General features: G+C 43.3%; 1 protein-coding gene across 6 annotated transcripts in view; it reads right to left on the bottom strand.

The window, feature by feature from the left end:
- Nucleotides 1-21,534, bottom strand: part of ZCCHC7 (zinc finger CCHC-type containing 7) — a 128,704-nt gene that overhangs the window by 99,133 nt on the left and 8,037 nt on the right. The window lies entirely within an intron of this gene.

The following is a 21,534-nucleotide window of genomic DNA, read 5'->3' as shown; positions in this document are numbered from 1 at the left end:
AAGAGAAAAAAGACATGCACTAAAGCTTCTCTCTTGCACTAGATTTTTCTCTTGCAGTAATAACAGAAGCCAAGAGGAGGCTTCAAATACAGGTTATGATAAAAACCTGAACCTAACTCTGCTCCTCAGATCACTACCTTTACCATTTCAAGGGCAAGTCTGTTTTCAACATTTTTAGTAATGCACTTAAGATTAGAAAGTCAAACTGCACCTTGAGTAAACAGCTTAACTTGAGGAGCACTCAATTCACCAGGTACTGTATGTAAGCAAACAATAAAAAAAACTACACTTACTATTTATGCTAATAAAAATGGTGCACTCCATAGTTTATATTCTGTAACTTTCCCCCCACTTCCATGAGCAGCAGGTGATTGTTTTCTTTTAGCCTCTAGCTATGGAAACATCAGTGCCCCATCTGGGATGCCCTCAGAGGAGGAATGCAGTTTGTGGAGAGCAGCAATGCCAGTCTCCAGAGCACTCTGCTGCTGCCAGACCACCAAGGCTCCATCTTCAGTCTTCATAAACCGAAGACGGACATTGTATGAACTCACTGTAAAGGATATATGAAGTGTGAGAAACAAGTTTTGGCCTTTGAAATTTCTGTTGTTATAGTTAGTTTATCACAAAAGGCCGACTTACTATTAAAAGCTTTTCAAAGTTTTAGTATTGTTTTTCTAATTAAAAAAAATAATAGAACTAGTGTATTTAGCTCCATACATCATGTATCTTTGCTTGAATTAAGGAAACCTTGTTATTAAATAAGCAAATTAATTTTTGTAAGCATCAGATGAGCACTGTAAGCAGCAGCCTGAGGAATAACTGAAACTCAGTTCAAACTGAGACAATGAACTTTTGCCCCATAAATTACAAAGGATACCGAACTACACACGCCAGCTCCGGCTGGCTTCCAGTGAGGATTTCCCCACGTGCTACGGCTTGAGGCAGGGGTACAGCATAGCTGGATAAACCTGTGCTCCTGCAGCACGGCTACCTGACCCACGTCTGCTCAGACTCTGTACTGTCACCCTGAAGGCTGGCCTGCGCTTAAAAGAAAGTCTAATTTATTGCAACTGCAACGTACTTCCTGAGTAAGGCTGTCACAGGATCTGAAACGAAACGGGAGCGAGGAAGGACTGCTGCTGGAAAAGCAATAGGAAGGGCAGGGGCTGCAGGACCCTTCTCCCACCGCTTCCCAAGCCCTCGGTGCCTTTGGTGGCATGTCTGCAACTGGGGTGCAGCATGCACCCCCACAGCAGCCCTCCTTTGGGGCGGGCTGGGGGGCAACCTGCGCCCCATCGAACACCCCTCTGGGCTGCTGAGTCCCTGGGAGTGCAGAGCCAAGGCTCTGCCTGGCGCTGGCTCTGCCTCCCCCCGGGTGGGCTAGCGCAGGGCGAGCCAAGAGCCGGCGACGAAAGCTCACAGCCAGGTATGCTGCTGGTTCCGCTCCCCAGATCAAGTTGTCACGCTGAAATCCTTTCTCATGCCTATCTGGCCACCAGCTCATGGCTGAAACACAAGTCTACTCACTCGCTCCCCCCAGCCGCTGTGTGCAGTGCTGCTCCCCGGGCAGCAGCCTGCTGCCACTGCAAGGGCTCCAGGCACCCCATCTCCAGGCTGTGCCCGCGTCCCCCCTGTGCACCCCTGACACAGCACACTCCTCCATCCCTCCACAAAGAGAGATATTGTCCAAACCCTCAGCATCTTGTGTTTCAATCAGTCAGACGCCTCCTTTTCTGACCTTGGCACGCACAGGCTGTTATCTCCATCTTCTATGCTGCCTCCCAGATAACTTTCCCAGGCCGTCACTCTGCAACTTTCATGCATCCCTTTGCATCACCAGGTGTGGGTTCCCCGAGAAGCCTCTGTGCACTTCTCCCTACGCTTCTAACAGTTCATTCCTGGCAGAGAACAGGTGGTATGGGAAGAGGTGAGACAGTTGTGCAGAGGATGAATGAAGCAGGCACAAATCATGGAGAGGACCCCCCATGCCATGGGGAGGAAGGCTGGAAGGGCTGGGTGCCACTGCGAAGCACCGCAGCACCGAAGGGTATGCCACAGAGGTTTTGCTGGAGCAATGCAAACCTGTCGTGACCACAGACAACTGACAAGTTGCTCAACTCCACCTAACGTTCTCAATATGCTCCTTTTACCCCACGATTTACCACAGTACACACTCAGTTGGCTGTACTGAAGTTAGGACTCCTGCAGCATTTCTCATCAGAACGGTACACAGAAGGGTGCAAGTGAGAAAGGCTGAGGTACCATCTTAAATAAAGTGATTGCTTATACAGAAGACAGCTAGAGGATAAGGCTGTGGACTGTGGTTCCTTAAGAATTAAAAAACAGTGACATGGATTTTACTAATATCCATGGCATGCGGATATTGTGAATACACTGACCCCATAATGCTAACTGCATGGGTTAGGCTGTTCCGTAAAGGAGAACAAAAATTAGCATGTCTGCTACCAAAATGCCCCCGAGTATACCCAAAACTCCTATTTAAATGTAAGATTTGTTGACAGAATGCAATGTCTCAATGTGTACTCAAAGTCTATCCTGTAAAAAAATATGAGTAAAATAACACAGTCTATTTCTGTCTGCATTTACTATAAAAATTGCCTTCTGCGTAGTGCATGTCTTCTTTTCACAAGTCTTAAATGCCACCACAGCTTCTGTGTGAGTCTCCATGCTGCTTCAGTGATGCTCACCATAAATGCATGGAGAAGTTTTGTACTGTAGGATTTTAATTACAGAGGTAATATAATCCTCAAGTTTCTTTGAATTACAATCCTGGAGTCTTAAAATACCACCTGCCCTGCAGGGATTTCCTACATTGCAGGGTCATCTCCATTTAATAACAAGAGGTCCCTGCCAAATGCTCTTCCTTTTTAAGATGTGCGAGATTACTGATTTGAATTTATGCTTTTCCAAACACAAATGAATGTGAGAAATTTGATATGTTGAAGGCCCCTTGGGTTCAAAATCTGAGCCTGGGACTTTTTGAGCTGCCTTCTTCATTTACCTGACCAAATGACGGAACGGCTGTTGGCAGGATCCAAACGATGGAATGGCTGTTGGCAGGAAACTCTCCCGTTTATAGTTTTACATAGGTATCAAGTTTAGAGCTCTTCATATTTATCCCACTTTTGTTCTTAAGCATGGCACATTAGCAACCCACATACGCAATGCACCCTGAACACCAAAAAACCCCAGACTAAATTTATGAGCACTGAAGACCCTCAAGATTCACCTTCAAGTCACAGACGCTCGTATCAGCCCGAGGCTGGGGAATAGCCCGTCCATCAGCACACGGACACTGACTGTCCGCACAGCGGGACCAACTACGCAAGCCCGCAGAAGGCCCCTGACTGGAAGCGGCCAGATGTTCCTCACCCAAGCCCAACAGGAGGAGAGCCCCACGCAGAACGAGGCAGTGCAGATGACAACTGCCAGAGACGGGGCTTGATGCCGTTTTGAATCCTGAGCCTAAGCACGAGTTAGCTCCCACTTACCACTGCACACCTTCCCCCTAGGCCAGGAATTAACCCCATCAGAAGCGCAGGTACACGCGGCCAGCTGCCAAAGCTCAGGATTGCCAGGTTTATTCAGGTTGGGCGTAAGACTACACGAGCACCCGAGCCAATCCAGCCATTTCGGGCCATCATAAATCACACGCCTTATGAACCCTGGCAGCACACGCCGACTGACACAGAGGCGCTGGGATGCTTCTGCTGCACGCCAGCTGCCAGAGGGCTCGCTCACCTCTGGTGCTGAGCTCAAGCACTTCTGTGCACTTGTGCTCTGTGCCAGAGTGGCCATCCTAAACCCAGGGCTCAGGGGAGCACAGTGTAGAGAGACGTCAACAGCCCAGAGGCCAGCTTGGTTCTGGCATGTCTAGCAAACTTCTGCCTGAGCTACATGTCACAAGCAGCAGGTCGGCACTTGGTTTCCAAAACATCTTGCAGTATGTGACCATAAGGCTTTTCTGCTGGTTTGGTTACCTCATCTTTTACCTAATGCAAAACAGATGAGCATCATCACACACACCAATCCCACGCTCAGACGGGTAAGAAAAGGTACTCCTTGTGAAAAACCTTCAAAACTCTCTGGATTGGTCTGGATTGCTGTGCTTGCCATTGCCAGACAACCCTCACCTTGGGGCTGCGGCAGGATTTTCTCCTTCCCGTCTGAGGTTCTTTCTTTTGCAGCCAGCCTTCAGACTGTCTGACTGCAGCCGGTCAGCACTGGCTCTCCCAAGCAGACGAAGAAAAGCCTTGCTCATGGTGCCAGTGCAACTGCTTCTGTTCTTCTACCTTTGTCCTCGCTCACTTTAATAGCCTGTTGCATGGGGCGTTAGAAGAGGCAGAGCAGCAAAGCAAACCTGACTCAGCTGCCACCACACACAGAAGACCTTAGCCTGAGCTTCTGCCTCGTACCCCAACACCACCTACAGCTCTGTTCCCACCTCCCACCTCATCCTCCAGCAGGAGGGTGTCAAAAAGATCTATAGATAAAGTGACCAGAATTCAGAATTATTTGAACAGTAGTAGCATTTTGTTGACTGGGCATCTCCTTAGATCCTGTGTAATAAAGAAGTTACCAGTAGAGACTAACACTAAGATGACGGGCTAGACAGAAACACCACTCCACAAGCATCAAGAACCAAGACCAAATGCAGTGCTAGTGTCAGCATTAAGACATTCAACACCACCTTATAAATTCACACAATTCAGAAGATTCTCTTTCTTCAGCCACAGAAAATAACCTATGCCTGCAAAATGGCATTTAACAGTTGTTTTCCTTTCTTTTTTTGGCGTGATAACTAACATACACTTTAAGGCCAACTGTACAGCTAGTTGCTTTCTAGCCCTCATCACAGTTTTCAAAATGTGTGAATAATTTAAAAATACGACACTGACAGTATTCCAGTTAAATATCTTTCAAACTATCATATGTGCTATCAAAAATGTTATCTGTGTAATTCCAAAGATGAGTTCCTCATTATTTGAAATTATGTCAAGGGATTACTTTGGGGTCAGGGAGGTATAAGGCAAAAAGGCCAAGAAGAGTAATTTGAACTCTCTAAGATGGAAATGAAGAGCTTTTGGGAAGACGAGTAGAGGCCATTTTCTGTACTTTGGATGATATTGTAACTCACTGCTGGAACTTGGAAGAGGTGAATAAATTTTTAAGCAGAAACAGTAGAGAAGAAGAGTGCGCTAGAGAAACTAGCAGTAACGTTTTGCCTCTTTTAGGATCGAAAATAAGTATTCCACATTTGGGATGGGGCAACAAGACTGACAACGTCCCGCTATGTCTGCCAGCCAGCAATCCCTACACCTGTACTGCTGTTTCTGTTTGGCCAAGCTTTAGCACACAATGAAACAGGCACATCTTGTTATAATCAGGCAGTTCAATCTGAGACTCATGTTTAGAGAAATATAATTAAAATAGGACATCTGTAGGAAGTATTCGCTGGAAAGCAGTATTCAGGAAAAATTTACCCAACGATCTTTGGCAACCGAAGAGTGTGCTGCTTAGAGGTTGCGATACTGGCAGAGGAGTATCCTGACAAAAGATGCTGTTTGGACAATGCTCAGTACAGTGTGCCCGGCCCAAAGAATACTTCATCAGTAAAAAGCAACTAAACTAAGCAAGCCTATTAACAACACATTTACATTTACTATCCAAGGAAGCGCCCAAGTTAGACATTAAGGGAGATTCGTGACCTAGATCAGCATTTTGCACCTCTTGCCATACATGACAAAATTTACCCTGAGTTCTCTTTCAAGCAGCCCTGGCTTTTCGCAGGGAAGATGATGATCAGTGCTTGAAGCAATAAGAATCCAACCAACACACAGGTTAAAACACCACCCTTCCGAACTGCATTACAGCAACAGTAATCTCACTTTAAAAGCAGTCAAAGAGAGGACTGAACACTTTGTAAGTGTGCAGTAAATTGCAAATGAGAACGTGAACCATGGCAGGAATTCAGTCCAACAGGATGGCGCATTTACAAACCCCCTTATGTCTGAGGGATGAGAGCGTACTTGCGCAGGACTGCCCCCGAAAGCCAGCCCTTGTTTGTTTGGTATCTAAAGCAGATTCCTCTCCATCACTTAAAACACGCCCCCGCCTTATAATCTCTCGTCTGGCAGTGACATTGGGCCTTAAACATTTGGATTTGGTACTGTTAAATGCAAGGCACAGAAACCTTCAAGAAAAAGTAAGCCACTTACAGAGCCCAACAACTTCTATTATTCTTCCCTTCCCTCGGATTGTTGATTTATCTTCAAACACAAGGATAAAGCACTGTGGCATCAAAATGAAGAAAACAGTTATCCTGATACCACATGTTAACACTAAAACATCTTTCCAAAGGTAAATCTTGTTACTGCACTGAAAAGACTGAAAAATCAAATTTCTCCAATATAGAGTAGATATAGTAGAAATTCAGTCATTTTTTTACCTTCCAAAATAACCTGTGCCAAAATCTATGTGAATTATTCATTAATTTATTACTTTTTACAGAAAAAAAAGGAAAGTGAGAGTCTTCTGTTAAAGACAGACATCACCATTACTGTGTTTTTTACAACTTGCAGTCAAACAAGGATTTTTTTCTGTTTCCTTCCAACTTATTTATAGTTTTTAAAAGACCATCGTATATTTTAAGAAATCTCTCTCTCTCTGAAAAGGGAGTTAAACCAAAGAAGAAATAGCAAATGTTACTTTAAAAGTTATGCTTTAGTAGTTGCCATGCAGCCACATTGTGATTTCTGTAAAGCTTTTATAAGACAACCATCTCGTACAGTGTCAAAACTAGCTTTGAAGGAGTAGCTTTCGATAGCCAAGTGTTAAAGGTGAAAAAAATGCAAAACACAGCTATTCCAGCTATGAATCACCACCTAACCGTAGCTGTATTCCCATACACATCCTGTAACATTTCCTACGTAAAGTCACCTCATCTTTCTGTCTCAGAAAATGAAAATGAAATAAAATTGGAAATCATATTTCTCCATTTTTGCTGGTTTAAGAAGATTATTTAAATGCAAGAAGCTTATTATTTTGCAAATTAATTTCATCTGGTCTTCTGGCACATTTCAGCCATTGATATTGGGGTCCAGGACAGAACGCAGCTGAACTTACTAGTGCTAATATTTTATTAGCAGTCTCTGGCATTAACAACTTAGCACAACTGTGGCTTTTGCAGTTTTTCATAATTATTTTTAACTATTGTACGTTTACATTTCAGAAATAACTAATATGTATCTCTTCACAGACACTCCATCCGAAAACATTTTAACATTTGTGTAATTAGAGATACTATATATGCATAAATAGAAGGATTTCACTATAAATAAAAATACAGGCATGAGTTTTGTTAAAGAAAATTTGTGTGTATAGAGTTTAAATGCATACAGGTAGCATAATTGTTTCTGGAAAGATACAATTAAAGTTTATTTTGAACCTCTATCTTTATACTACATTTTGTAGAAATGTTACAGGAATTGCTCTACTAACTACGTGTTCAGGGGAAAAAAAAAAAAGGTCTTCAGAAAACTCAATGCTAAAATGTAAATGAGCAAGTACCATGTCTTTCTGGTGGGCTGTAAGATGAGCCATTCCCCTTTTTCCCGATGTCTCTTTCAGACCACTCCCCTCTCAGTTTTACAAGGGGAAAATAACCTTAACTTCTGAATTAAAAACATATTCTTAAATCACTGATGTTTCCATACTTATTGCCCCTAGACTACCTTGCACCATTCTTCTCCCCTCTGGGATGTGCGGTGCCTAGGACACAATGCATTCTGCATCAATCACTGAAAGAAAAGCAATAGTAGCGATTTTCATTACTGTGGTAACACATAAAATACCAGTGAAAACATTGTACTATATTGCTGTACTTGTTCCACTACTTATAAAGTATACTAGAAAATAGAGGACTGACCGTATTTTTATCACAAAAAACTGTATTCCACTGCTTAGAACAAAAAGCTGAAAAATCATGGGTTTTTTAAACAAGAAGTGTACGTGGAGTTCGGATGCTTGTACTACGCAGCTGAATATGGAGGTTCAGCACTGTCACCTGTATACTAATTTCATAAACCAAGTCATTAATCAACTGTTTTCAACCCTAAGAAATGGTAGTATTTATGCTCAGATCACTTGTCCTACTTTTTGCTCACTGAATCACACTGACATTGGTCAATAATTACAACTTAGCATTTTAAGTGTGGGGGCAGGTGAAGAGAGTTTGATACTGATTCCTTGATGTAATTTTGATTTTTCTTCCTTTCTCCTCCTGTCCTTTTTTCTTCTCCTTGATGAGAATTGTTTGAACAGACTCTGATCTTTCATTCATTCCATACAGAATTGTGTCCTATATGGCATTTCATTTTATTAATAAACTTCAAAATTACAATAATAAAGTTAAATTTTGGAAAACGAACTGAAAAGAATTTGTTGACTGTCTTAAATTTACCATTCAGACTGGAAGAGCATTTTTTATTCTTCTCTTCATCCTTGAATTAGTTGACATTAGCAGTAATTTTCATGTTTTCCTCATTGATGGTACATGTACCATTTAAAAATAATGCAACTAGCTAGACGTATTTAACCAGCTATCCATTTCCTCTAAAACAGGACAGCCACTTAAATCTCAGTTACTTCCCAGTCTGATTTATCCTGAAAACTTCTGACGAGCCTACTGTGGTCAGTCCCATCAGAAGGAGATGGCAGAAAACAGATTCAAATCAGGGTGACTAATATTTAATGCTACCACAGCTAACACCAGAAGTCAACGATCCTTTCCTGCTTCTCCTGTTGATTTCAAGTGGCACACATGAAGTTAAAACAGACGTAATTAACTAAGAGAAGATGAATTACAAATAATGGCTTACTTACATTAGTTAATCTTATAAACATAAACCCCCACAATTCTATTGCAGCAAATTTCCCGCTGTTTTTAGTGGGAAAGCACAAAGTTTTTGATACCTGCGCTGTGTTCATACTGCTGTGTGCAATGAAGTTCTGCATGGGAATACCTACAATTTCCACAGTAAGGACATTTAGGTTTTTGCTGTGTGATTGCAGGGCATCTGAGCAGCTGTGCTGTCTGGCAAGGGCACTGCTGACATTATAATCCACCTGTGCTGGGAAGCTGTCGTGTTTCCTTCGTGTATTTACGTTCTCAGCGAAACTACAGAAAGAGAGAGCTACATCAGAATTAAGAGTTGTTCTTGCAGCTGTACCGCTTCTGAACTATTGACAAGGATTTTTTGGTTTATTTTCCATTTATGTCTATTTTATGAGCAGATGTCCTCCCTGTAAGATACAAACTGGAATGGTGACATAAGAACATCGACTAAGAAATGGCCTCAGTTTTACTGATGAAAAAAAAAACCAAACAGATATTTGCCAAATTAAAAAGAAAGAAAAGTATAAATGAAGTTATTCTTAATAACCAGTAAATTTTCAGCTTCTTTTACAACACTGTAAAGACTACAAAAAATTTCTTTTGAGAAGAATTCAGATCCCAAAGAGCCTGCTTGCTCCCTCAAAGTCCTACAGATTTTTAGCTTCACAAAGCAACTCAAGATTAGTCAAGCTTTGAAATAAAAAAATAAAAATTAAAAGGCGGAGGGGGATGACTTTGAAGGTGCATTCTCTGTGATGATGAATGTGGGATACTAAACAAACCAACTGACTAGGCTTTAAATTAACTAAATACATGAAACATAAGTAACTTGCAGGCTTAAAAACGGTTACCGATATAAATACCACTCTCCTATTAATAAAGGAAGCCACTCTAATTCCAAAGGCAGTCCTATCTGTCTGTACGAACACAGTCTCAGGTCCAAGTGACTATTGCTGGATGCTGGCTGCTTTCCACCCTGTCACGAAGCGTTAGGTGGTTAGCAGATAGCTGCCAGGCTTTCTCAGTCTGCATTTATTTCCCCTTTCAGTGCTAAGACACCATGGGCTGAAAAGCTGCTTTTTTCCATGTCGATGCAACTGTGTTTTCACTGCCGCACCATATACCTGGAACACTTTCATGTGCTCCTTCTCGTTATTTCAGCCTACAGGAGAATGATTTTCAGACGTGAATGTCCGTACAAGGGAAAGTATTTTTCAGCTTTTGTCCTTTACAGAGTGCATACGTGTGTGCCACAAAAAATTACATCACTGACATACGTCATGAAAGTGTCATTTGTATTTAAAAACTACTGCGCTTTGAACGTGGAGGCTAAGATATATCACTAACATGCAAACTTCTCATTTAAGACCTCAGGGAAATTAAATAACGCTTGCCAAAAAAGGATTTTTGCAATTTCGCTCTTTTCTGAAGTTGTTAACTTCATGACCATTTTCAACAAAAGGTGATTTTTAAGGTTAATAACAAATACTTGGGTTCAGAAAGGCCTGTTAGCCACCTCGCTTCTACCCCAGAGACTGTAAAAGCAAAACAGGAGACAAAAGCGCACTGGGTCCTAGAAACATCTCCCCTGGCTCCTCCACAAAGGTAGTCAAACGGTGAAAAAATATTGCAAGGAGAGGAAAAAACCATAATGAACCTCTCCGATGAGAAACTAATTGGCGCTAAGTACACAACGGCTTCCATTTAATCCCGTTAATGATCAGGCACAGAGAGAAGACGGACCCCGCCGCCGCCGCCCTGTCCGGCTGGGCTGAGGTGACGGCGGGGCTGCCCCTGACATTGACCCGTGGCCCGGCCGGGCTGACCAGCTCCCGCCCGCCGCCGAGGCCCCTGCTCCCCCGGCGGCCCCGCGGGCGGGCCTCGGCCACCCCTCCGGCAACGAAGGGTGCTCCCGCCGCGGCGGCCCGGCAGCGCCGCGGTCGGGGCCGGGAGGGCCCCAGCCGCCGAGGGGGCCCCAGCCGCCGAGGGGGCCCCGGCCCCATCCGGCCGCGACCAGCGAAGGCGAGGGGAAGGGGTGGAGGGCAAGCCGGCGGCCCCGGCCCCTCCGCGGGCAGGGCCGCTGCACCGGCCTCCCCTCAGAGCCGCCGCCGCGGCCGCGGGAGCCTCCCGGCGGGAGAGGCCGGGAGAGGCCGGCGGGGCAGAGCGACCGGGGGTCGGCCCCTGCGCTCGGCCGTGCCCGTGCACCTTGCTTACAACAACACAAAGCACAAGGAATCGCGACTGAGCCGGAATTAAATCACTCCGGCTTTAGAGAAACCGCAAGGAAAACGGCGTCGCTCCACCTGCACGGGGCTGCTGCTCAAAAAGAAAACACAGAAAGACAAGTGAATGCCTGATGCCTGGCTTTTAAGCTTCACTTTTGACAAAAGCCTGTAGCACTAAAACATTTTAAATATTTGGTTTTTTCTGTCTAGAAATCTAAGTTTCCAAAAGATTTTTTTTAAAGAGAAGGGTACACGGAAAATTAAATAGGATAAAAACATACAAACAAACTAAACCACTACTACATTAAAAACAAAGGTCGGCACGGACATCTTTCAGAAAAACACAGGGAACGAACTGCCTTCACCGTCAACTCAGGAAAACCCCACAGCACAGCTCGTGGGGAGGTGTACAACACCAGTCACATATATACCGCAAATGCCAGCTGAATTGTCCCTCTGCTCTGACTGCTGACACTGATTTCTTAAAGGGATCCTCTTCTTTGCCATCTTAAATTTTACACCGAAACAAAACTGTAATCGCTAAAAATGGGATGAGAAAATCCCTCTAGTACACGCCCACTCAGCTTTAGTTCTAGAAGTATCAGAAGTACAGTTAAATGCTATAGAAACTGTGTATGTCCCGAAGAGCAAGTCTCAGGGAATAGTCTTGTTTTGTGTTGGGCTACCACAAGCTGAAGCCTATCACACAGACTTCAGCCACCTCCGTAACGAATGAACGCTGGAAATGCTGCTGCCCCTCTCAAAGACACATTTTGGAACATCAGAGAAATCTCTGCTCAAAGTTGGCAACTTTTTTCACTTTAGTTTTCTTTGCAAAGCTGCGTGCCAGATATCCCACATGAACACAATGCAAATGGAAAAGCTCAATCTGCATGTACACGTCTAGAAATACACATACAAATACATACATGTGCATATGCTTACACGTGTGCGTATGTACGTTCTTATATGCACTTACAGGCAGTCCCGAACCGGCATTAGCGCGAAGGGAGCGAGCCACCAGCCGGAGCCCCCCACAGCTTCGGGGGGAGGGGGAAATCCCCAGACCTCTGCAGCTAAAGTTTTAAATGTACAAGACGCAGTTACCGACTTAGTGGCTTACCTTCAGGCAGTGTCTAGACTGGGAAGTACGTACAACGTCAATGCAATTACTGTCACCACAGAGGCTGTGACAGTGTGTTTCGCTGCCTCTGCTTTAAAAGGGCAGAGAAAACTCTGGTCTTTCACCATGCACAGAGAGTTTCAAAAAGAGACCGAAAAAAGCATCTGGCAACCTTCCCCCCCCCCCCCCCCTCGTTGTTGGGGTTTTAAAGGAGTTGATGGAGGAAGATTTATCGAGTACTGAGGATGCCTGGCCAGGACCTCGCTGTTTCTGGTGCTTCAGGACTCTGAGGAAGGATCAATGTGCCACAACAGCCCACGCAACACGAACAAAATGCGCTTCTGAGCAAAGAATTGCTTTGTGACTGTCGCCAAAATCTGCTATATCCAATACGCGTCCTCAGTGTCCGTGAGTATATTCCCTCACGTACACTTCAAAACTGGTCAAAAGGAAGGAAAACAATCACCATGTATCAAACCTGACACTGTACAAAGACAGCAAAAGAAATCACAGAATTAGCACCAAACTGGTGACAAAATATATCTTGGCAGCCAGTTCTGTGCATATAATTTTCTACAGTGTGTGGGCGATGGCTTTACTGCTCTGTACATAAGCCATACATCACCACATCCACCACAAGAAGTCCAGATGAATAGACAGAGCTTTTGTTTTCTTATTTTCTCACTTCTAACGACGTCATTATCTCCCAAGACATATTCAAGATACTTGGCACTGTTGCATACAATGTAAAATCAGAGACATTTGCAAGACTATTAGAGGAAAAACAGACAAACATAACCACCATCATAGAAAGTGAGTAAATGTTGAACCTGACAGATGGGAAACCTTCCTGGTGCTAAAAATTTTCACGTAAAAAGAAACAGCGTAAAGCTAAATCCCACAACTGCAAAAGCTGCCACGTTAATGGGAAATGCCGCTGTTAACTGGGAAATGCCGCTGTTAACCAGAAACCCTCAGCAGAGGACATGGGCGATGGGCTGCTCATACAACCTCCTGCGAGATCCTCAGCGTCACCCTCACCTCTCCTACCTTCTGAGGGCGATGGGCTCCTGCCAGCTCACCGGCACTGTGGAGCGGAGTGGTGTACCAGCACGGAGAGCTTTCTGGGAGAGCCAGGGCTTTGTGAGCATCAGGCAACTGGACAGTTTCTGGTGACAAAAACCTCCCTAATCCGGAGTTTCTCTGGAGATTTGAGGAGTTACTTTGATTTACACGTGGAGATTAGAAACCGTCTCAGCGCTAGGGGGGGAACATACAGGCAATTAACAAAGTGGAAGCAAGCGCAGGACTGTGCTCAGCCTAGAACACACTGGACAGTGGCTCGGGGCTGGCGAACAACACAAGGTGTGCACCAACACGCACCGACGTCTTGCCTGCGGATGCCACAATTCTTGCCTGGGAAAAGCTGCTGGAGAAGAACTGTTAAATATGAAATACAGTCACGAAAGGCATGTGATACTTAGCAGTAAGAGTACTGGAAATACAAATTATATACCTTAACAAAGTATAAAGACAACTATCACAACCATCCCAGGACTCGTTAGCTTGTGTTACTGTGTATATATACCTGCACATGCACAGACATTATAATAGTCTAAGGATCTACTTCCGTCTCTCCTCCAGATTAAAAAAGAAAAGAGCCACCGAATACCAGCTGTCACAAGATTAATGCTCACTGTGATGGTATCACAGTGTAAGTTTTCCATGCTCTTCAGTAAGAAACCTACCAACTATCTAACGTGCTGCGTGCGTGCCTATTTTGACAACACAGCAGTTCAACCCGCTTGCAGTTCAAACCTTCACAGCGAATCCTGTCCGTACCAGAAGGAAACGGAGTCAGTTCTCTGCAGCAAAAAGGCCCCGATTTCCCTAGAAGTGTGCCAGTTACAGCCTGAGGGCTCACAAAATGAAGTATGTGACATCCTTTACATTCCTCCGAATGTCAATTTTGCCCATTGCTTCAAAGCACAAAACCACTTCCACTATAAACAGGAAGACACATAATAAAGCACTGACAAGCCATTTTATTCCTCCTATCAGTCCTTCTCTAGACTTTTATTCTGTTTTAAAATTCGTTAGTATAAACTCTTTTTTCCTGTGCTTATTCCATGCACATATCTGCATGATTTACGCCCCTTTGAAGCCCAACTCAAACTTTACTCTTTCCCTTTTTAAACCCGTAAGTCCTATGTCTTCAGTATATTCTCTACTGCATTGTTTAATTACGTAAAAATCTTGAACTTCTCCTTCAGCAGGATTAAATCAGTTTCCCATCAGTGTTCAAAAATTCAATTGCAATATGAGAGTTTTTCCCCACCTGTAAGAAACCCAAAGAAACAGGGACAAGGAAGAAAGATCAAACTGATGACAGAAGTGGAAAAAAAATTCCCCTTATAACAATCAACAGAACAGCAGAAAAAGAGAAAAAAAGTGAAAAAGTCACCCAGAATATATGACCATGTAAGCATGGGCACTCTTGCAGAAAACCTAGTCAGCAATCCAAAGCCATGGGAAATTTAAATTAGAGCTAAGGTCCACAATAGCAGAGAAATCTGTACAGATAAAAGGGCCTGCTCAGGTTGCAGGTATACTTAGTCTAGATCTCTTCAGATTTGCAAAGGAACTTTATTAGTTTTATTAATTTTTTTCTTAAATAATCAAGAGATTCAAGTGTATCCACATTACATGGTAAAGAAGATTAAGTTTTTTTCTTTAATCAAAATATCCATATGCATGTGCTGTATATTCCAAGTGGTGGGTGGATTCCCACTGCTTATTACTGCTCCAGGGTGCATTCTGCTATAGTAACTCATGCACAAAAACACTCCTACTACATTTGAGTAACGTTAAGGTTCTACCAAACACAAGCAAGAAGAAAACCCCCCAAATCACAGGAAAAGCCCGAGCATTCATCAGGGTGCAGTTCTGCAGAAAGCAAGCTGATAAAGGGTTTCAGCAACGCATACACAAACGCAAAAATTGAACGTGGTGACATCAACCTCCACTTTATACGCAGCCGGTGTGACGTGGCACCACTCCGTCCGTTTGTCCTGCTGCGGGGGAAGAAGCGCGCAGCCCCCAGCCCTGCGCCCCTGGCTGTGCTCAGGAGAGGGACGGGACTGGGAGGCACGGGCAGGGCTGCGGCGGCAGTGGGCTCTCGGCAGGGCCCCAGCGTGGGCACAGGCACAGACTGGGCAGGAGGACCAAGGACCACGGGCTCCCACCACTCCCACCCTCATCTGGAAGCCCCTCCATCCCCAAGCTTCGCAGCAGGTGACGGACAGCACGGTCCCACATGCGTGGCTTACCAGCCCACATGAACACCACTCCCAGTACAAGCTACTTCCAAATAAACATTAATTTTACACTGAGACATCTTTCCTGCCTGCTTTTCCATCAGCCGGCCCCTCCAGCTGCCCAGTGCCCATGCTCGGCTTCCCGGGAGGAGATGCTGTGCTCCAGGTGGCACAACAGCTTCGCCGGGGGCTGAGGCCACCCTTCAAAAGGGGACTCTGAGCTGTCACCAACATGACATGGCCACAGCCACCCGGCTGCAGCGTCCCGGCAGCCTCCCCAGCCTCAAGAAGAGGCAGCAGCGAGTGGAGAAGCAGCAATCTGCATGCAGCAGCGTGCTGTGAGCCGCCACGCAGAACTGCCAAGAAATAAACCCTTGCTTTTTTGGCTTTTTTTGGCGACACTGAAATTTGTACATGGACCACACTAGTAACTCTTGCTGCTTTTAAAAAATCCAGCACATACCATTAGGTATTAACAATAATTAAAAAAATTTAACTGCTGAACTAATTTTCACCAAGAAATCTTTTTTTACTTTTGAAAGCAACTTTTGCTGAAGTTTAATTCAGAAATTCCACAACTTAGGCATCCAAAAAGTACAAGGAAGTATGGCTTTTAAAATAGATTTTCACGGCCTAACAAAATGAAAAATTTCTTGCAGAGATATTTTTGTAGAAAAAGTAATTTGGTGCTACAAATATCAAGACTCTAGAACAAAAACATACTATATCTTGCAAAGGTCACGTTCAAAACTAGCTGCCAAGGGAAAAGGTAAATTAAAGAAGAAAAACACAACTTACTGTACTTTTTTGTCATTTTAGAAATAAGCTTACACCTTTTCACCATTTAAAAATATACTGAGGGATTTGAATAACAGCACAGAGAGAAAATAACAGATGTGGTCAGATTTTTGAATACTTTCTGTAGTACCACACAGACTTAAGAGAAAATTAAGTCATACATCTAGAAGAAGCCATTTAAAATACTGATAGTTAACAAAGTGTATTTCCTTTTTGAGCATGGCTGACAGAGATAAAACAATAAGCTAAATTTATCAGAGACTGCTATTTCTATTTTGACACCATAAGCTGTAGTTACTGCTGCTGAATAGAAAACTCCTTCTTACATTATTTTTTAGGGAAGAAGCAAAAATAAAATTGTTTCAAATTCCCTTTTTTCATTTTAGGCGTGTATTTTTTTATGGTTTCACTCACTAAACGTTCAAATCCTTTTTTTTTTTTTCATTTTACAGATGTATTTCTGTTATAGTTTCTTTGACTAAATGAGAGACTTGATTATTAAGGATAAAAATCAGTGCATAGCAAGACCTCTAAACCAGGAAAACAAGATGGAAATAGATGCCAAAATGGAAAGCTGAAAAAACTGCTTTGGAAATACCAGCTTGCACTTTATTTTGTGTTCACTATTCCTTTTTGTACAGGGCAGTTTTACAGGACAGTCAGAGCAAAAGGAGACCCCATGCCTCAAGTGAAATGATTTGCCCTTTGGACACTGGCTTCCTTTCATAACTACTTTCAAAAGAGAAGATTAAAAATACTTGTATTTTACCAAATTCCAGAAGTCAATCTGTAAGGAAACACAAAAATTAGTTCATCTATTCAGACAGCTAGAAGGTTATGTGATGAACAGATTTAAAAATATCTCGGAACACCCCATAAGCCTCAGCTGAGTTTTGTGCTTTCTGCTCCAAGTCTTCTGCTCTTCATTACCACCAGAGCTGAAGCTACACCAAGTACGGCTTACACACAGTCGTGGAACAAGATGGTTAAATAAAAGCACAGTGTCATCCTTGGTACAGAGCCTCTTTGTGCCCCAGGGCTGGAGCGAGCTCCCACTAAGCAGGCAGTGCACCCGCATAGAAGCTGAGCTGGTCCCCGGTCCAGGGGGCTACTGCTGGCCGAGGGAAGGACCCCCCGAGCAGCATACGTGGGAGTCGCTCAAACTATCGCACACCATGACACTGTCTGCAAACGTCATGAAAACGCAGCCAGAGCTGCTAAGGAGGCTGCACCAGGGCTTCTGATGAGGCTTGCAGGCTGCGGAGCAATGACCACGAAGGGCATTTGAACGTAACGCTCTTTACTAGGGCAGACCGATATCCACTGGCTGTTACTTTTAAGAGAAACTTCTTGTGCCAGAAGTAGTACCTCTAGCTATGCTCTCTCGTAAAAGCCTCGCTACTGTGTTAATAAGACAAAAATCAGAGCAGAGAAGAAAACAACCATTCCCTCTCTGGGAACCCAGCAGAACACTTATGTGCTGTTTTACAAAAACTGCACAAACCTGCCAAGCCCAGAGCGCAATCACATTAGCCTGTTGTCTCCGAGGGAGGTACTGGGTGGGCAAAGGATGAAACAGGGAGAAGATAAATTGTTTTTTGTACCCCTTAGTGGCCGGACATCAATGCTGCAGCTTTGAAAGCTGTCTTTCCAAAAGCCGTGAAGAAAAAAAAAAATGCAGAGATTAGGATTGCAGCTATACATGGGAGAGGAAATATGTTAAAAGGAAGCTTTTAATGAAGGAATGGATGAAAGACTTCCAACTACAGGAGATTAATGTTCTTATCATATATACTGTTATTGCAAAGTGGAAGAAAGGGGTGGGAGGGGAGAACCCTCCTTCAAAGACCTGGAAACTCTCCGACACTGAAAATTAATTCAGTACATTTAGTACACGGTACAGTTTGTAACAATTCTCTTTGCATGCTTTCTTCTGGACTCTAAACGTTTTAAAAATCAGGTAAATCATACCAAAGACCTAGATATTCTGAATTACCGATTTTTTAAATGCCACGTGAAGTGGGTAGGACCCTTTTTGCAAAGTAATACGCAGCAGCAGTGTGCACTTTTCCAAATGCCATGCAAGGAAACCCACAGATGACCAGGTTGGGGCAAGTAACACACACAGGCACATGGTTGCTGTCTTTCAGCTTGGCCAACCGTCTGGAATTCAAGTGCCTGCTTTGCTACAAGCTATGCAGAATTTCACAACAGAAAAGCAAATTCAGAGTAAGGAGGGCCAGAGTCACTACGGACACAGTAAGTGCTTTCCCTGATATTCCTCTGTGTGAAACAAGAAAGCCAGCACCCATCTTCATATCCCAAATAATGAAAGGTTGCCAATCAGCTGTATTTACTGAGAAACCAGCAGCTGCACGGTGAAAAGTTGGATTTTACAGAAATATAGGGACAAACATGGGTTTGCTTAACGTGGTATTAGACAAGAAAAAATAAAAAGAGAAAGGCATCTAAAGCCATTTGGAAAAAGGGCAGAAAGGAAGGAAAAGTTTTCAGCTGTGTACTGAAGAGCAGGGTTTGTGGACCAGCCATAACCTTCAAGATGTCAACTGAAGACAGAAGGGTACAGGTGAATCCTGATTTACCATCAGGAAGCACAGCTCATTTCCCAAGGCAAAGGGACATCTCTTTCTGTCACAGCAGACGGTGGTGACTGAAGCTAGAAGGCCGCATGGGGAGAAGACTCTCTGCACTGGAGGTGTCCAGAAAGCGTTATTTGTTTATAGAGAATATTAAAAATAATAAGACTGTTAGACCAGAGCAGGGCAGGCAAGTAAGATGTAGAGGAGTTAACAGAATAAGGGAGATATGCCTAATTCCTTTCCTTGAGGTTCCTCCAGTGGAACCTCAGCATCTCTATTTCAGGGACTCAGACATGAAAACAGACTCATCAAATGACTGACACAAGCGGCTACTCTCATAGTCAGAGAGTTGTTCACGTTTCAGTTCCCTTTTTAATGTGAAGCAAACTGGACACTAGACACACTATGACACTGTCATGGGAGGTCTATCCCATTTACACAGTCACAGGCAGTTTCGGGGGAGAAGGGAAAGGGCAAGGCTTTACCAGTCACTACACTCTATGTCCATCCTTACTGATATTGCAAGCCCTAAAATAGTAATTTACATACTATGTAGTCACCTAAATACTTGATCTCATTCTTTAGAAACACTGAAAACAGAACTGTGCATGTCTCAAAATAATTTAAATGAATTAGCAGAGAATATCTTTGAGAGGATGCTTTGCTAACACACATATTTTATAAATGCATTTCTTCCTTCAGATTTAAAGTTTTCATGTTTACATTTCAGCAAAGGAGTCCTTCATAGTCTATAGAACTGGAGATACAATATACAAATTATGGTTACTTTACATTAGGAAGAGTTATGGGTTTTGCTCCCTAAAACTATTTTGGTGCTGTTTTGGCTTTTCATTACATACACACATACATACAACACCAATTTATGTTAACCCTGTGTCTTTGCATCCCCATCACCATACATATTAGAAACAGAGCAGCTGAACCAAACTTTTGCATGCTGGAGCTACCTGAATAATATTCACTGGAATTTGGGATGCAGCTGAGAACCAGGGCTTTGACCGGAGCCCAGTCCTGCGGTACTCCCTCTACCCTCTACCTCAGGTGCACGCCTGCGTCGGGGCGAGCACCAGGGCATGGGCTTCTGCTCTGCCCATCGCGTATGGTAGATTCAAACGGGTCATCATTAACTTGTTCACAGTCAGAAGAAACGTGCAAGGGTTAAGGCTTTCTGCAAAGTTGTGCATATGTAGATAGGCTACAGCTAAAAGGAAGAGAGATGTGCATGTACAGCGAGCACCTGCTCCCAAATGGCTGTGTGTGCCGGATGCTCGTTCTGTATGTCCCACAGCTCTGGGCATGAGGCTGCTGTTGGCAAAAGCACTACTGATGTGAGGGAAGGCGCAAGAAAGGGTTTTGAGGAGGTTCTGACGTAGTTTTGAGAATAAAAATCAGAGCAGGAGAAGAACAGTTATATTTATGAGGCTCTTGTGTGAACGTCTTTGACTTCCCATTTGAGCAACTCAAAAAATGTTTACATCGCATACATTAAATCAAACAATTTTCGTTCCGAACAGTATGACAAGTTTATACCGCACAGAAAAATTCTGCTCCCATTACCTGCTTTGAATGTGGCTTGCTTATTGTCAACATCTATAAATATATATATGAATAAGAAACGCTACTACATTTGTTACAAAAACATACCCTAAGGTACCAAAACTGTCTCTTGATATTAACCTCCCATATTGATTTTTAAAAGCCTCTCTCAGTTAGTACTGGCACACCTTTGTTAGAAGAACACAATGAATGAAGACATGAATTTTCATTTTTATGTTACACCTAGTAAGCATAATCACTCTGATAAATTCATTACAGAATGTTTCCCAAAATATGTGTACAAAATTTTGAAATATGCTTAAAGTCTCAAGCACTGTTTAAACGTTTTCCTATCTTCTGTTTTTCTGGGTAATCTTTAGCGCTACCATCACCAATTTTGGTACATAAATCCAAGGAGATACACAGAGTAAACCAAACAAAAGAAACGTAACTCCAGGTCATTTGCCTGCACAGCAGTTACGAGAAAAATAGATGCTACCCAGAAAATGTATTAACTGTGCTGTGCACAAACTGCATTGCTGTTACAGCAGTCACCACACAGCACCAAATATTTGCTCCCCAACAGGCAGAGTAATTTAAGAAAAAGACAAGCTAATTAGCTCTAGTTTTGAACAAAAGGAAAGGATATGAAAATACAAAAAGAAAGGTAGAAATGAAATTTAGCAACTTTAAGCTAATTCTTAGAAACTGCATTTTAAAAGATTTATAGGGAGAAAATATTACATAAATTCCAAATATAATGGGGCTGTCTGGGTTTCTGGCATGGCAACTGAATGCTCTGCCACTCTTCTGGCATTATGCTAGGAACAGGAAAAGCATTTCTTAAATCTCTGAGGCTTGGGCAAGTACACTGGTGTCTCTAATCAACCATCCTAGATCGAGTGCACACTATTGTCTGTTTAGGCATGAACCATGGATAGCTCTGCAAAATCATACACAAAAACAACTCTAAGCAAAAAGTTATTGAACATTTATG

This window comes from Nipponia nippon, unplaced genomic scaffold, assembly GCF_047370975.1.
Source record: "Nipponia nippon isolate SJK-2023a ecotype South Korea unplaced genomic scaffold, ASM4737097v1 scaffold_24, whole genome shotgun sequence".
In the NCBI taxonomy this organism is placed as follows: Eukaryota; Metazoa; Chordata; class Aves; order Pelecaniformes; family Threskiornithidae; genus Nipponia; species Nipponia nippon.
Note: the sequence above shows the minus strand (reverse complement) of the source record. Positions and strands in the feature narration are given on the sequence as shown.